The sequence below is a fragment of the Phycodurus eques genome, chromosome 2 (genome assembly GCF_024500275.1).
Source record: "Phycodurus eques isolate BA_2022a chromosome 2, UOR_Pequ_1.1, whole genome shotgun sequence".
Lineage (NCBI taxonomy): Eukaryota > Metazoa > Chordata > Actinopteri > Syngnathiformes > Syngnathidae > Phycodurus > Phycodurus eques.
This window is the reverse complement of record NC_084526.1, coordinates 20,873,489-20,880,307: the sequence shown is the minus strand read 5'-3', so window position 1 is coordinate 20,880,307 and position 6,819 is coordinate 20,873,489. Positions and strand designations below refer to the sequence as shown.

The 6,819-nt window shown below is 50.1% G+C and overlaps 1 protein-coding gene across 3 annotated transcripts in view; it reads left to right on the top strand.

The window, feature by feature from the left end:
* Positions 1-740, top strand: part of LOC133398053 (tyrosine-protein kinase CSK) — an 81,274-nt gene extending 80,534 nt beyond the window's left edge. For all 3 annotated transcript variants that reach the window (XM_061669640.1, XM_061669659.1, XM_061669650.1), the window contains exon 13: positions 1-740. This exon is cut by the window's left edge and continues 304 nt beyond it. The gene's annotated coding sequence lies outside the window, so the exon portion shown is untranslated.
* Positions 741-6,819: the final 6,079 nt, after the last annotated feature.

Sequence of the window (6,819 nt, the reverse complement as noted above, 5' to 3'; positions counted from 1 at the left end):
TGTTGTAAAGCTTTCGCCCAGTTCACTGCTCTTTCCCTTCTGCTTCCTCTTCCTCTCCACCTCTGTTGAACACGGCATTAAGTGGAGGGGAGGCTGGCCTTTTCCTCCACGTTTGTCAGGTGCTCGCTTTACAACGCCGCCCCCTGCCCATCCCCCCACCCCTCTTGTATGTCCCACTGCCGCTTTCGTCGCTCACTCTCCTCTCTCTGCTGGCTGCGGTGTCAGGTGTGGGGCCTTCGCTCTGTGCCAAAGTGCCTCCAGAGCTCCACAAACACGTCACTGCTGTCTTTTTTTTAAATTTTTTTTTATTGCTTTCTTTTTTCAGGGAGGTTATCAAACCAATTTTCTAGTGCCGTCTTTCTTTCTCCCAATTTTTTACATGTCTCAACATTTTTAGTGGTCCAGGAGCCATGATTGGCGGGAATGGGGGAGGGGGCAGGATGAGGACAAGGAGCTGCCCCTGAACAATTCATCATACGTGGGCGTGTTTTTTTTATATCAAATATATTTAAAGGATTTAAAACAAGACTGACTGGGGCAGATAATTTACAAAAACAAAAGTATAAACAAAGGCAGGAGGGGGGCGGTGGGCCGGTGGGGGGTGTTGGTGCATGCTGTGTGTATGCGTGTGTGCATGTGTGAGAGAGAGCGTGTGAGAGTGAGAGGCCTTCGGTTCAACTGTCAGTGCTTTCAATGTTCATTGTTTTATTATGCTATCATGAATAAATCATTCCATCTGAGTAGACGTGGGAAAGTGCCGCTATCATTGATCTGTGTTGTAAAACAAAAAACGACAGTGTTACTGATGGTGTAGTGATACAGTTGTCTGACTACGGTGCGGGCAGCGTGGGTTCAGTTCCCACTCAGTGACGGTGTGAACGTGAGTGCGAATGGTTTGCCTGTGTGTATATGTGACCTGTGACTGTCTAGTGACCAGTTCAGGTTTGTAGTCTGCATTTCGCCCGAAGTCAGACAGGATAGGGTCCAGCGTCCCGCAACCCTAACCAGGATAAGCGGTGTTGAAAATGGATGGATGGGCGGTGCATACGGAAAGTATTCACAGCGCTTCACTTTTCCCTACAATTTATGTTGCAGCCATCGATCCATCCTTTTTCCAAACCGCTTATCCTCACTTGGGTCGTTGGCGTTCTTACGCCGATCTCAGCTGACTTCGGGCGAGAGGCGGGGTACACCCTGAACTGGTCACCAGCCAATCAAAGGGCACAAATAGACACAATCATTCACACTCACACCTATGGACAATTTAGTCTTCAATTAACCTTATATATTACAGCCTTATTCAAAGATTCTACACACATTGCATAATGACAAAATGAAAACAAATTTACATTGTTGTTACTAATTCAAAAATAAATCACATTTACATGAATATTCACAGCCTTTAAGGGTGGAAAATTACTGTAATCCATTTTGAAGTCAGGCCAACAAGTGAACTGTGAATACTTTCCAGATGCACTTTCACGTGCACTTTTTGTCATCACTATGGCGCTCTTTGAGCGTCTGACCTCCTCGAGGTACTCCAGAGTCATGTGTAATTCCCAGGAGTCTTTGCGACAGCAACACAGTTACATAACGTCGCAACGCCTACGGCCACAACTGTCCTGACCCGTCATGTGACATTCGGGCAAAACCGCCCGCATCCGGCCACAAGTGACCACACTGCACAGAAGTGTGAAGGTACCCTGGTTTAAGGACTAATTACCCATGATGCTTTTTCACAAACACACACACACATGTCACAAAAAAATTAAATTTACTTCATATTTTTGTGTTTTCACTTATTTTGAATTGCATCTGATGGACTGGTAATTCCCATTCAACACTGTATCCCCCACCCCCGTCTCATTATAAAATTTAGATGGTGCCCCCCCAAATTTTCCTGAATCTTCTTTTTGCCGAAATGTACAATATCCATATTTTTTCCAAGTGGAAAACAACCTGAAAAAAATCTGATGAAACAAATGTATCAAAATTTGTAAATACACTGAACAATGATGGTTTTTATTTTCACCAATTTAAAGCATGTATCTAAAAAAAAAGATTTACCATATCCAAATTGACTACACGAAAATGAAACTGATAAAAACTTTAAAAAAAAAAAACTGATAAAAAAAACATACTTTAACTGGATAGCTGCTTTTTCAAACAACTGCGATCATGTGGTTGCACAAGTGTGCACACCGTCATAACGAGGGATGTGGTTGTGTTCTGACTCAACCAGTCACATTCAAAATCATGTTTAATGGGAGTCAGCACACACCTGAGTATAGTAAATACAAACCCCAATTCCAATGAAGTTGGGATGCTGTGTGAAACAAAAACAGAATACAATGATTTGCAAATCCTTTTCAACCTAGATTACAATTAATACACTTCAAAGACAAAAGAAAAGATTCTTAATGTTCAAACTGATGAATAATGTTGTTTTTTTGGATTGTTTTGTAAATATTCTCTCATTTTGAACTTGATGCCTGCAACATGTTTCTCAACATACAATTTCAAGGACTTTGGGGATTTCATCCTCTATGGGCTATAATATCATCAAAAGATGCGGAGAATCTGGAGACATCTCTGCATGTAAGCAGCAAAGCCAAGACCCAGCATTGAATGCCTGTGTCCTTCGATTCCCTCAGGATTGCTGCATTAAAAATTGGGATTGTGTCAAGGGATATTGCCTGCAGTTTGTCTAAAGAACACTTGAAAACCATTGTCAATTAACAGTTTGTCACTGCTTCTACAAAGCCAAGTTAAAACGCTACCATGCAAGGCAAAAGCCATATATAAACAACACCCAGAAATGTTGCCGGCTGCTCTGGGCTGGAGCTCAGCTGAGAAGGACTGACGTAAAGTGGGAAAGTGTGCTGTAGTCTTGACAAGTCCACATTAGAAATAGTTTTTGCAAATCATGGACGTCGTGTCCTCCGGGCCAAATCCTAAACAAACCATCCGGATTGTTGTCAGTACACAGTTAAAAATCCAGCATCTGTGATGGTTTGGGAGTGTGTTCGGGCCCATGGCATGTAAAATTTGCACAACTGCGAAGGCACCATTAATGCTAAAAGGTACATTGAGGTTTTGGAACAACATATGCTGCCATCCAATCAATGTATTTTTCAAGGACGTCCCTTCTTATTTCAGCAAGACAATGCGAAGCCGCATTCTGCATGTGGTACAACAGTGTGGCTTCATCTTCCCACCGGGGAGGAGGGGTCTACTCCCGGTGGGATGTGCCCGGAACACCTCACCAGGGAGGCATCCGAATCAGATGCCCCACCCACCTCATCTGGCTCCTCTCACTGTGGAGGAGCAGCGGCTCTACTCTGAGATCCTCCCGGATGACCGAGCTTCTCACCCCATCTCTAAGGGAGAGCCGGGACGCCCTGCGGAGGAAATTCATTTCGGCCGCTTGTATCCGGGATCTTGTTCTCTCGGTGAGAGACCCACAGCTCGTGACCATAGGTGAGGGTAGGAACGTAGATCAACCAGTAAATCGAGAGCTTCGCCTTTCGGCTTAGCTCCTTCTTTTCCACAACGGATCGATACAAAGTCCGCATCACTGCAGACGTTGCACCGGTCCGCCTGTCGATCTCCCGTTCCATTCTTCCCTCACTCGTGAACAAGACCCCAAGATACTTGAACTCCTCCACTTGGGGCAGGATCTCATCCCCGACCCGGAGAGGGCACGCCACCCTTTTCCGACTGAGGACCATGGTCTCAGATTTGGAGGTGCTGATTCACATCCCAGCCGCTTCACACTCAGCTGCGAACTGCTCCAGTGAGAGTTGGAGGTCACGGCTTGATGAAGCCAACAGAACCACATAATCTGCAAAAAGCAGAGCTGCAATACTGAGGCCACCAAACTGGAACCCCTCTACGCCTCGCCTGCGCCTAGAAATTCTGTCCATAAAAGTTATGAACAGAATCGGTGACAAAGGGCAGTCTTGGGGGAGTCCAACCCTCACCGGAAACGAGTCCAACTTATTGCCGGATATGCGGACCAAACTTTGACTCCGGTCGTACAGGGACCAAACGGCCCGTATCAGGGGGTTCGGTACCCCATACTCCCGAAGCACCCCCCACAGTGTCCCTCCCCTGAGGGACACGGTCGAACGCCTTCTCCACAAAACACATGTAGACTGGTTGGACGAACTCCCATGCACCCTCGAGGACCCTGCCAAGGGTTTAGAGCTGTTCCACTGCTCCACGGCCAGGCCGAAAACCACACTGCTCCTCCTGAATCTGAGATTCAACTTCCCGACGGAGCCTCCTCTCCAGCACCCATGAATAGACCTTACCAGGGAGGCTGAGGAGTGTGATCTCCCTGTAGTTGGAACACACCCTTCGGTCCACGTTCTTAAAAAGGGGGACCACCACCCCAGTCTGCCAATCCAGAGGCACTGTCCCCGATGTCCACGCGGTGTTGCAGGGGCGTATCAACCAGGACAGCCCTACAACATCCAGAGCCTTGAGGAACTCCGGGCCAATCTCATCCACCCCCGGGGCCTTGCCACCGAGGAGCTTTTTAACCACCTGGATGACCTCAACCCCAGAGATAGGAGAGCCCGCCTCAGAGAACCAAGATTCTGCTCCCTCATGGGAAGGCGTGTCGGTGAAATTAAGGAGGTCTTCGAAGTATTCTCCCCACCGACTCACAACATCCGAGTTGAGGTCAGCAGCGCCCCATCCCCACTATACACAGTGTTGATGACGCACTGCTTCCCCCTCCTGAGACGCCGGATGGTGGGCCAGAATTTCCTCGACGCCGTCCGGACGTCTTTCTCCATGGCCTCACCGAACTCCTCCCATGCCCGAGTTTTTGCTTCAGTGACCACCAAAGCTGCATTGCGCTTGGCCAGCCGGTACCCATCAGCTGCCTCAGGAGTCCCACAGGCCAAAAAGGCCCAATAGGCCTCCTTCTTCAGCTTGACGACATCCCTCACCTTTGGTGTCCACCAACGGGTTTGGGGATTGCCACCACGACAGGCACCAACCACCTTACGGCCACAGCTCTGGTCGGCCGCCTCAGCAATGGAGGCGCGGAACATGGTCCACTCGGACTCGCTGTCCCCCGCCTCACACGGCACATGAGCAAAGTTCTGTCGGAGGTGGGAGTTGAAACTCCTTCTGACAGGGGACTCCGCCAGACGTTCCCAGCAGACCCTCACAATACGTTTGGGCCTGCCAAGTCGGACCGGCATCTTCCCCCACCATCGGAGCCAACTCACCACCAGGTGGTGATCAGTTGACAGCTCCTCCCCTCTCTTCACCTGAGTGTCCAAGACATGCGGCCGCAAGTCCGATGACACGACCACAAAGTCAATCTTCGAACTGCGACCTCGGGTGTCCTGGTGCCAAGTGCACGTGTGGACACCCTTATGCTTGAACATGGTGTTCGTTAAGGACAATCCATGATGATCCCAGACGTCCAATAACAATACACCGCTCGGGTTCTGATCGGGGGTGGCCGTTCCTCCCAATCACGCCTTTCCAGGTCTAACTGTCATTGCCCACGTGAGCACTGAAGTCGCCCAGCAGAACGATGGAGTCCCCAGCGGGAGCGGTCTCCCGCACCCCCTCCAAGGACTCCAAAAAGGGTGGGTACTCTGAACTGCTGTTTGGTGCATAGGCACAAACAACAGTCAGGACCCATCCCCCCACCCAAAGGCAGAGGGAGGCTACCCTCTCGTCCACCGGGGTGAACCCCAACGTACAGGCATCGAGCCGGGGAGCAATAAGTATAGCCACACCTGCTCGGCGCCTCTCACCGTGAGCAACTCCAGAGTGGAAGAGAGTCCAACCCCTCTCAAGAGGACTGGTACCAGAGCCCAAGCTGTGCGTGGAGGCGAGACCGACTATATCTAGTCGGAGCTTCTCGACCTCACACACCAGCTCGGGCTCCTTCCCTGCCAGAGAGGTGACATTCCACGTCCAGAGAGCCAGCTTCTGTAGCCGGGGATCAGATCGCCAAGGTCCCCGCCTTCGGCCACCGCCCAACTCGCACTGCACCCGACCCCAATGGACCCTCCCACAGGTGGTGAGCCCACGGGAAGGGGGACCCATGTTACCCTTTCGGGCTGTGTCCGGCCGGGCCCCATGGGTGCAGGCCACCAGGCGCTCGCCTTCGAGCCCCACCTCCAGGCCTAGCTCCAGAGGGGGGCCGCGGTGACCCGCGCAAGGGAAACCTGAGTCAATTTTTTGTCGTCGTCATAAGGAGTCTTTGAGCCGTGCTTTGTCTGGTCCCTCACCTAGGGCCTGTTTGCCATGGGTGACCCTGCCAGGGGCATAAAGCCCCAGACAACTTAGCTCCTAGGATCATTGGGACACACAAACCCCTCCACCACGATAAGGTGACAGCTCAAGTAGGGAGGTTTCGAAGTTTAAACATTTTAGGTACATTTGTGAATAGCTAGCTGCAAATAGGTGGGGGTCCACATTTCAAGTAGTTTTTGCAAATCATGGCCGTCGTGTCCTCCGGGCCAAATCGGAAACAAACCATCCGGTTTGTTATCAGCGTAAAGTTAAAAATCCAGCATCTGTGACGGTTTGGGGGTATTTTAGGGCCCATGGCATGGGAAATTTACACATCTGTGAAGGCACCATATTATTTTTACAATATCTCCATCGACAACAGTGAGTCTCATCGCCCAAACCAGCTGTCTGTTGCGGTACCAAGACTCACCTCTGACAGGCAGCATAGTGCCACATGACATCCAAGACTGCCAGAAACTGCAAAGAAGAAGAAAGTGGTTGGAGGACTTATCACACTCAACACACCCAACACCACAGGACAATCACTCA